Genomic DNA, 11,545 nt, shown 5'->3' on the forward strand with positions numbered 1-11,545 from the left:
AAGAAGATAGTTGTTCAAAACCTAAGGACACAGAAGAACCAAAAAGTCCTGTAAAAGAACCAATGAATCTTGAAAAAATAACCAACTTTTCCCATCACCAGACTTTTCCTAATAAGCAGTTTCAACAACAGTTTGTTACTCAAGGTTCTCTTGAAATCTCCGTGAGAGTTTGAGAGTTTAATAAAAGTTTTTTATTGAATTACAGTGTGAACACATTTATTGCTAGTATTAAAATAATATAAACTTTTCCCATATACTTAATATATTAATATAAAATTTACAAAGACTTATTAAAATAACATAAAAGTTTCAAACATCTATTAAAATAACATAAAAGGTTTAAGACATTTTGGAAAACTTAATATTTTAATATAAAATTGTTTCAAACACTTATTAAAATAACATATTTTAATATTTTATTAACTTAAGGTTCTGTGTTTATAGTGAAAGTTTTTTAACGTATAAAATTAAGTTTTTGAAATCTTGAACCTATAAAAATTAAGTTTTTGAAATCGGATATCTCAAAAATTCAAGTAGTAAAATTCAAAATTTTTAAAACATCACTTCGTGTCAAGGTAATACCCCCCTTCTAACCAGACATAGTCTCCCTAAAACGCCAATTTTCCGGAAAAAAACGGGTTTGAGGTCAAGGGTTAAGACTAAAGACTCTAGTTTTAAAACATGATTTTACACCCACAATTTTCTAAATAACCCGAATTTTATTTTATTTTATTTATTTTTTTATTTTTTTATGTTGATGAGAACATTATGTAAAAAGGATCCATGTATATTACATATATTAACTAGTAAAGAAAACTTTAAAAATAATTCAAATAATTTTCATTTCCCTACTTTACCTTTTTACCCCTTTTTACCCCCTAAGGGTAAGAAAAATACATAATAAATTTAAATGAAGGCAAAAATTTAACAGAAAATTCTTACTTTCTTATTGATTACTGATGAATGTACAAGGCTGAAGATGAAGCTTCCTCTTTTTACAGACAACTTTGCACACTATTGCACACACCTTTTTTCACACATACTCTCGGGCACACTTCTACCACTAATTTATAGGCAAAGTATTTACAAGTGACAGGTGAGAATTAATTTCAAGTGGTTGGATGGTAGGAAAAATATTTATGGTGTTCAGAGGTTTGGTATAAATACAAAGACTTTAATAACATTTACTTTTGACTTTTGTTTATTCATCCGTTCTTCTCTTCCTTCTTGTCTCTTTCTCTTGTTCTTTTCTTCTCTATGCATAATACGTGGCTTGTGGATGTTTTTACTGCTTCTGAACTTGTACTGCCACATTTAATTTTTGTAGTTGAAGACGCATTTACTGCTTTAATGTCGTCATTGCTGACATCATCCTTCCATTGCATTTTGTAGATTATGATAACTTTCATCGTCCAGGTTGTCCCAAAATAATGCGTCATCACTGAGGTAGGAAGATGGTTCCGATATATCTACACTGAGTTCGGTTATAAAGTCCTGTTCTTCAGAAGTAATAAAAGGGTTTGGAATAATAATGTGTTCTAAAGGTTTTACTCTCCATATAGACATGGTTTTTGTTTCGCCAATGAGATGAAATAATTTATTCCGGGTTGGTTTAAGATCATAGATTTGAAAAGCTCTAAAGCGAGTAAAAAATTCTGAAAATTCATCTGAACGGGTCATTTCCCATTCTGGTTCTTGTTGAGGGATAAGTGGTTCTTTATTATGTTTTATATATACATGGTGATAGGCTGGTACTACTGATCCATCTGGTTGAAATAAAGGTGGAATGGTTTCAAAAGAAATATCTATATATTTTTCGGCTTTAAAAAGATAAGTTAAAATATCTTTCAATTTTTCTGGGAAATTTTCAGGGATTTGAGATATATGGTTCATAAAAACATTCTTTAAAATTTTCTGATCCATAAGTTGCGGTATTAAATCAAAATTTTCTTTATTTACAACAGACATATTTACATAACCTAAATATATAACAAAGAAAAATTCAGGGTCGTGATATGCCATATACCCTGTTTTTATCCCGACATTTTTGGTTCCAAAATGTTTATACAAAAGTTCTTGATTTTTAAATACTTTATTATATTGATTTTGTAGGAAAAAGGTTTTGACGAAAGAGTAGTTATCAACTCCAATTATGTTTTTAACAACAAGCCTTTCATATTGTTCAGTCAGAAGAGCTGATTTCTTAATTAAACTAATTACTTCAGGTTGACTGTTTGAACAGCTGGTTTGATTGGTTGACACTCTACTGGTTTTTAAATCTTCTATCAGTTTTTCTTGATTTTCTTGGATTTTGAGGTTTTGGAATTTTTGGGTTTCTAAAGCAATCAGTTGGTTTTGAAGGTTTTGTAAATGTTGGGTTAAAGCTGACACTGTTTTTCCATAAGCGTATTCTAAATTTTGGTTCGAAAAACTCTGTGGTTTTAGAGACCAAAAATTATCTACAATAACCTTATGTTCTTCAAAAAGGTTTTGAGAAAATAAAGAGTTAAACCTTAGATTTGGATTCAACACTTTGTTCAGACATATGGTTCCGTATTGAAAAGTTCTAGCTTTTGTAGGTTTTTTTTTTAGCCATGTTCCTGTAATCATGAAATCAATCATTAGTATTATCAACATTATTAATTATTTGTCTACTTAACCAGTCTGCTAATATATTATCTTTTCCTTTAATATGTTCAAATTTAGATTTAAAACCAATTAAAGAGTTTTGAAACTTTATCCATCTTTTGGTGGACAGTTTTGAAGAATTTTTGTTTTCAAAGAATTTTTTAATATTCTCACAATCGGTTCTTAAAGTAAATTGTTCTTGGTTCAAAAATAAATGAAATTTTTCTAAGACTAATATTATTGCTTCAATTTCTAAATCTGTAGAACTAAAGTTCTTTTGATAATCATTAAAAGTTCCACTACAATATCTACAAAGTTTTTCTTCTCCTATATTAGTTACTGCTAAAAGTATACCTCCCCATCCTATTTGACTAGCATCAGTTTGGACTATTTTATATTCATGGTGCTCTCCCGAAAACACCCCCAGCCAAAATGGCTAACCTCAAACGTAATGCCCAACACTCCAAAATATACCCAAAACAGAGGAGAAAGTAAAAAAAAACAGAGCATGCACAAACGTAAATAATACTATTAAACCTAGCTCCATTTAATAAAGATCAATGGGTTGGATATAGGTGGAATCAAAAGAAAGCAAGAACGTGGTCTTCAAAACCTTATTCAAGCATCAAGATGAAATCAAAATTGGCAGGAAATGAAATGGAACAAACCGAAATGGGAAATGCAAAGCATGCTAAAATCATACCTGGACCAAAACGACAAGCTCTTCCTCTGCTCAACTCGGACTGCCTCTTTCTCCTATCTCCCTCAGCTAGCTCTGCTTCCCCCACTTTCCCCTTCAAATCATCCCTCAGATATCACCCCCCTGTACATCCCATGTTTCTTCCTTCCCCCATAAGCTACCATCTGCTCCACTGCTCCTTGCTCAGGGAAGATGTCATCACCTTAACCACCACCATGGCGAGTTGGTGGCGTCTTCTACTCACGTCTCAGCATGCAGCTTCATGGAAGCTGTTCCCCACTTCAAATGAAAAAAACTCCAACTGTGATGTCCCACATCGGATAGGGGAGAATGTTCCTGGCGCTATATATGTAGAGACTCCTCTTAACCAAGTAGACGCGTTTTAAAGCCGTGAGGGCCCTCTTGGGCTCAAAACGGACAATATCTACATGGTTGGGTGCGAGTCATTACAAATGGTATCAGAGCTGATCCCCGACCCCGGTGTGGGGGTTTGTTTGGCTTTGTCTGTTTGGCCCCGCAATCTCATGGGACACAACGAGGACGTTGTGTCTGCATGGGGGGGTGTTTGTGATGTCCCACATCGGATAGGGGAGAATGTTCCTGGCGCTATATATGTAGAGGCTCCTCTTAACCAAGTAGACGCGTTTTAAAGCCGTGAGGGCCCCCTTGGGCTCAAAGCGGACAATATCTACATGGTTGGGTGCGGGTCGTTACACCAACTCCCCCGGCTCTTCCCAATCCAAAGAGAGGTGGTAAAAAAGAAAAAATAAACCTTTGGTCCATTAAGGGGTCTACAACATGTTATATATAAGAAATACATTGGATTTGAAAATAGTTTCAAATCTACCATATTTAAATTAATATTTTAAAAGAATGGTATTGTTATCAAAGATCCCTATTCAAGCCAAAAAACCACATCCCAACAAGACGAATCACGTTCAGAACCCAAAGATTTAGAGGCTAAGGGTCTGTTTGGTTCGATGGTGTCATGTTAAAGTATGATTGTAACGACCCGCACCCAACCATGTAGATATTGTCCGCTTTGGGCCTAAGGGGGCCCTCACGGCTTTAAAACGCGTCTACAGGGTTAAGAGGAGCCTCTACATATATAGCGTCAGGAACTTGCTCCCTTATCTGATGTGGGACATCACAAACACCCCCCATGTAGACAAACACCCCTTATGGGGCCAAACAAACCCACACCGGGGTCGGGGATCGGCTCTGATACCATTTGTAACGACCCGCACCCAACCATGTAGATATTGTCCGCTTTGGGCCTAAAGGGGCCCTCACGGCTTTAAAACGCGTCTACTTGGTTAAGAGGAGCCTCTACATATATAGCGTCAGGAACTTGCTCCCTTATCCGATGTGGGACATCACAAACACCCTCCCATGCAGACACAACGAATTAAATTAGAAATGTGTTATTAGAAACAAATTGGGAATTTATTAATTATAATTAAATAAGGAATAGAGTAATTAAATTATTACTTTGTTAATAAAAAAATATTAATCTTAACATTTAGAAATTTTAGGATTATCAGATTTATATTTTGAGGTAAATAGTAATAGTGGTATTTTTATTGTGTTAGGTGAGGAGTAGACTTTTCAGGGTTATTTTTCCTTCAAGGCCTTTGCATATTTTGAGGTAAGGGAAGTTAATGCAATATTTATAAAATTAAATTATTTTATATGTTCTTTTGAATTGTGGAAAAGAAAATGATATTTTGTTACCATGCATGGATCAAATTGTTTTGCACTAAATATTATGTTGAAATATTTTGTTTTATTTATGACATAAAATATGGAGATATTATGTTGTGTAAATTTGAATACTTGAACAAAAACATCACTCTGGTTTATTCGGCCCTGTCAACGGGATATAATAGTTGACTATTCGGCCCTGTCAACGGGATATAATAGTTGACCTTTACATTTCATGGTGGGAATGTAATTGATTTGGACCCTAGCTTCTAGGGGTTTGGTTAGAGGTTACTAGTACTAGTAGTGTTTGGTTCCGTCCACCAGGAACAATTTGAGGCTAGCCACCCATTTGAAAAGTCCCACCTAACTGGGCATTTGATATTTGATAACCAGAATAATAAAAATTGAATGGATTTGATTGAATCTTATGTGAAAGTGTTTGAATTTGATATGAAAATGGTTGGTTGAATTTTGAATATATTAGTATTATTGAAACTCTGATATTTGATGAAAAAAAAAAATGATATCTCCTATTTGAAATGAAAATATTTGATCCATGAATTGCATTAATATTCCTTATTGGGCTGTGAGCTCATTCCCAATTGTTGAAAATTTTTCAGGTACTCTTAGTTCGGGTGAGGAGTGATGGCTAGGCTGAGGAATAGTCATCATTAGAATTTGACTTAGGATTTTATGTTGGATTTTGTTTTAACTGTTAGTTATGTTCATTTGGATCATTTGATATTTGGAAGTTATTTGGAAATTGAATTTGAGGATTTTAGATTTTGTTCTGCTACTCTGAACAGGTATTTGGTAATTGGTAACATCCAGTTACAATATGATTGTTTGGGTCAGATTATACTTTAAGCCTTCGGGTTTGAGGTGTGAAATGACCGTCACACCCTTGGAGTGGGTCTTGGGGCGTGACAGAGTGATATCAGAGTTGATCCCCGACCCCGGTGTGGGGGTTTGTTTGGCTTTGTCTGTTTGGCCCCGCAATCTCATGGGACACAACGAGGACGTTGTGTCTGCATGGGGGGGTGTTTGTGATGTCCCACATCGGATAGGGGAGAATGTTCCTGACACTATATATGTAGAGGCTCCTCTTAACCAAGTAGACGCGTTTTAAAGCCGTGAGGGCCCCCTTGGGCCCAAAGCGGACAATATCTACATGGTTGGGTGCGAGTCGTTACAAATGGTATCAGAGCCGATCCCTGACCTCGGTGTGGGGGTTTGTTTGGCTCCGTAAGGGGTGTTTGTCTGTTTGGCCCTACAATCCCATGGGACACAACGAGGACGTTGCGTCTGCATGGGGGGGTGTTTGTGATGTCCCACATCGGATAGGGGAGAATGTTCCTGGCGCTATATATGTAGAGACTCCTCTTAACCAAGTAAACGCGTTTTAAAGCCGTGAGGGCCCCCTTGGGCCCAAAGCGGACAATATCTACATGGTTGGGTGCGGGTCGTTACAAATGGTATCAGAGCCGATCCCTGACCCCGGTGTGGGGGTTTGTTTGGCCCCGTAAGGGGTGTTTGTCTGTTTGGCCCCGCAATCCCATGGGACACAACGAGGACGTTGTGTCTGCATGGGGGGGTGTTTGTGATGTCCCACATCGGATAAGGGAGCAAGTTCCTGACGCTATATATGTAGAGGCTCCTCTTAACCAAGTAGACGCGTTTTAAAGCCGTGAGAGCCCCCTTTGGGCTTAAAGCGAACAATATCTACATGGTTGGGTGCGGGTCGTTACAAATGGTATCAGAGCCGATCCCTAACCTCGGTGTGGGGGTTTGTTTGGCTCCATAAGGGGTGTTTGTCTGTTTGGCCCTACAATCCCATGGGACACAACGAGGACGTTGTGTCTGCATGGGGGGGTGTTTGTGATGTCCCACATCGGATAGGGGAGAATGTTCCTGGCGCTATATATGTAGAGACCCCTCTTAACCAAGTAGACGCGTTTTAAAGCCGTGAGGGCCCCCTTGGGCCCAAAGCGGACAATATCTACATGGTTGGGTGCGGGTCGTTACAAAATTTTCTCTATTTTTGTTTTTGTCGTTCATTACCTCTACAAAGGTGGAAATAATATTACACGACCGTGTATATGAAAGGTGCTGCATATTTTTGTGGACAAAGGAAATAGAATGTGATTAAAAATATCATATTTTTTATATTTATTTTTTAATTGATATTGAAAAAAATAATATTTGTTTTATTAAAATCCTTTTTTTCTTTTCATTCATTCACGTGTACAAGCTTCATAAAAACACACACAATAAAAAAAGGTTGGAAGACAGAAAAGACCGGCATTTAATGTTCCTTTTTTTTTTTTTGATATCTCTTTGTATGGGAATTTATTCTCCTTTGCATATAAATGGGGGTATAAATAGAAAATTGAATACATTTCTTATTTATTTATTTTTGTTGCATTTGGTTGGAAAATATTAATTTTTTTTTAGTTTTTATTGTCTAAAAATATTTTTTTTATGTGTTCTTATTTCCGTTTTTATTTTTAACTTTTAAAAAACAATTTTCATTCTTTTTAAGAAAATTTTGAAAACACTAAATTATTGTTCTCACTTTTTTTTTTTTTCATTTTTTGAGCTCAAATTTTTATAAAAAATGAAAATGAAAAAACACCATCTAAACAATGGCAAAAACAAGAACTTTTCCTAATAATAAGCATGAATGAATTTTAGAAATAGTTAATGATAGGATTCAAGTACACCCTCCATGTGCTCATGCGCACGAACTTCGAGTATACACAACGTGTGGAACTTTGACCCAAAATAGTGCGTTTTAAAAAAAAATTCCAAAAAATAAAGTTGTTTTCAAAATAATGTCCGATCTAATGCGTCTGTGCCACATAAACTGACATATCATAAAACCATAGTTGGTGACTACGGTTTTATTTTTCTAAAGTGGTTAGAAACCGTAGTTACCAACCATGGTTTTAACTTTAAGTTTAAAGCCGTAGTTGGTGACTACGGTTTTGACATTTTTTTAAAATGGTCAAAGCCGTAGTCACCAACTGCGGTTTTAACTTTATATATATTTATATATAACTTTAATTTTTTTAATAAAAATATTATATTATTTTGATTTTAAATATACTTATTTCATTATTTTAAAATAATAATATACGAAATTAAATAATTGATATTTTTAATTTGATATAAAAATATATTTTTAAATTTTATTAAAACAATAGGCACTATATTTAATATAAATATAATTAATTAATTAAAATAAAATATAATAAATTATATTATTTAAAATAAATAAATTATAAATGTCTATTTAGAAAAATAAAAAAGTAATATAAATTATTATATTAATTAATAATTTTTTATATATTATATATAAGTGGTATATAATACCTCACACACACACACATACACACATACACACACACACACATATATATATATATAATTTATCACATTTTTATTTAAATATATAAATAAATTTTATTAAAACAATTGACACTATATTTAATATAAATATAATTATTTAATTAAAATTAAATATAAATAAAATATAATAAATTATGTGTATTTAAAATAAATAAATTATAAATGCCTATTTGGAGAAAAAAATAATATAAATTATTATATTAATTAATAATTTTTTTTATATATTATATGTAAGTAGTATATAATATCACACACAATATCTATATATATATATATATATATATATAAAAGTTTAATTTAAGTTTAAAATTTAGCATATTTATTTAAATATATAAATAAATTATTATCATATCGATATAATATTATGAACTTAAATTAAAATATGATAAATTTTAAACTTAATTGAACTTATATACCTATGACATTATATACCACTTACATATAGTATATAAAAATTATTAATTAATATAATAATTTATATTATTTGTTTTTTAATAGGCTTTCATAATTTATTATATTTTATTTATATTTAAATATAATTAACTAAATATATTTATATTAAATATAGAGTATATTATTTTAATAAAATTTAAAAATATATTTATATCAAATTAAAAATATCAATTATTTAATTCCATATATTATTATTTTTAAAATAATGAAATAAGTATATTTAAAATCAAAATAATATAATATTTTTATTAAAAAATTAAAGTTATATATAAATATATATAAAGTTAAAACCGCAGTTGGTGACTACGGTTTTGACCATTTTGAAAAAAAATCAAAACCGTAGTCACCAACTACAGCTTTAAACTTAAAATTAAAACCGTGATTGGTAACTACGGTTTCTAACTATTTTAGAAAATAAAACCGTAGTTATCAATTACGGTTTTATGACATGATAGCTTATGTGGCACAAACGCATTAGATCGGACATTATTTTGAAAACAATTTTATTTTTTGGAATTTTTTTTTAAAACGCACTATTTTGGGTCAAAGCTCCAACGTGTGCTCGTTAAAACGAATAATGAGTAGGAACCATTCGAGGACGATCTTGAAAGGAATATTCTCTATTATGGACACGTTTTTTTAGACATGACACGCGTCCACCTCATGTTTGTATAAAAAGAAAAAATTGAAAGGAGACTCTAGAAGGCAACTTTTTTCACTACAACAGTAACCTTGTTATCATTCAATAAATTACGTACTTTTAGGCTCTAATCATAAATAAATACGATATATCAAATTAAATATTTGTCCTATTTCAAAGCTTAAATAGGAAATATATATCATTTTTTGTCCCACTAATGCACAGAGGTGGCCCTTCGTCCTAGGAGCGAGGATGGGTCCGAGAAGGTGGTGGGAAAAGGCTCCTTCAGCTTTTGGAATTTTATCAAATTATTTCTCCCTTTTTTTAACATGTGGCATTGTCTTGCAAGTTGCAGCATCAGCCTATGCTAACCAACTATAAATGTTGCCACATAGGATATTAAATCATGTTTTTTAAAGATAAAAAAATTAAACCATTGCAATATGAGAAATGTCGGCAGTGAATGATCAAAAGCTACTTCCAATCCATATTTTCAATTTAATCATGTGTTGCCACGAAGTTTCAAAGAATTTTCCTAAAATTTTTAAATTAAATTTTTTACGCGACTCCACCCACACCATGCCCCCACCTCAGTTTAGAGTCATTGACTTAGCCGTGGAAATTTAGTCCCCAAATGGAAATGTAAAACTAAAATGATCATGGCTTGCCCATCAGCTCTAGGCTGCTGATTACTGTTTGATAACAGGAAAAATGCCAAATCCATTTAATTTTCATTTAATTGTTTATTAGATATGAGAATAATAATAATAAAAAAACATTCTTATACATATAAAAATATTTTTTGTTAAATTTTATTTTTAAAAAAAAAATTATATAACATTATGATTCATCTTCAATTTTATTTCTATCCTCGTTCTTATTTTATTTAATTAAATAAAACATTATCTTAATGGATGCTTAATAGTTTTTAACTATCGATTTTCTTAAAAATTTAACATTAAACATAATTGTGGATTCTTATCCAACATAGAGAAATATACGAAACCTCCTCTATATGAAAGCAAATTTTGATACCATGGAAGAATTACTAATTTTCTTAAAAATTTAGATTTATAAGATTTACATTTAATATGCATATCATGTTCTTAACAAATATAAGTGTCTAAATAAAATGAAATGAAATTATGAAAATTTAGTTGATTTTGCAAAATATAATATATAATTTATTTATTTTTTTTCCTATATTAGATTATACATGTACCATACAACGTTAATCCATATCTATGGGCTAGCCTTATCTAATGATTTTAGCTTGAGTGAGGGAAGTCCCACCGGGTCGGCCTGGGGGCGCGCAATCTAAGGGTGGGGCGCCAGTCGGCGCAATCTGACGATGAGGTGGCGGTTTGACGCGAAGCCACAGTCACCTGTGGTGGCAGCCACATCACGAATCCAACACCGACCTTTTTGAAAAGGACAAGGACATTTTGGAGATTTTGACAACCGTCAACATCAATCAACTTTTACAATAGCAGTCAAAGGCCACGTGAGATTGGGACAGTTTTAACCACTTCCCCATATGAAAAGATAGACTAATCCCGATTCAAAGATAGGGGGTATTTTTGAAATTGCATGTAGAGACTGCCCCTATGAAAAGATAACCATATAGTAGTTAATAAGAACTTAACAGGTATTATTTTTCATGATTTAGTTAAACTAATCATAAAAAATAGGTATAAAAAGGGAAAAAGGTTGAGTGAGCAAGAAAAATAGGTATGAACGTCGCTCACTCTCCCTTTCATTTCTTAAAATAATAATAATTAAGTTTACCATGCCCATGAATCATGTTAATTATTTTCTTAGTGATTAAGAATAAAAATATTGAATATGGAGTTTTTGATAAATAAAAAATAATTTGATTCTTTAAGAATATGTTTGGTTCCCAAAAAGTATTATGAAAAAGAAAAAAATATAAAAAAAATGGTTTTTTTTAATAAAAAAAATATAAAAGAAAATATTGTAATATTTTTTCTATTATTTTTCTTAAAAAA

Source organism: Vitis riparia, chromosome 2 (assembly GCF_004353265.1).
Source record: "Vitis riparia cultivar Riparia Gloire de Montpellier isolate 1030 chromosome 2, EGFV_Vit.rip_1.0, whole genome shotgun sequence".
Classification (NCBI taxonomy): domain Eukaryota; kingdom Viridiplantae; phylum Streptophyta; class Magnoliopsida; order Vitales; family Vitaceae; genus Vitis; species Vitis riparia.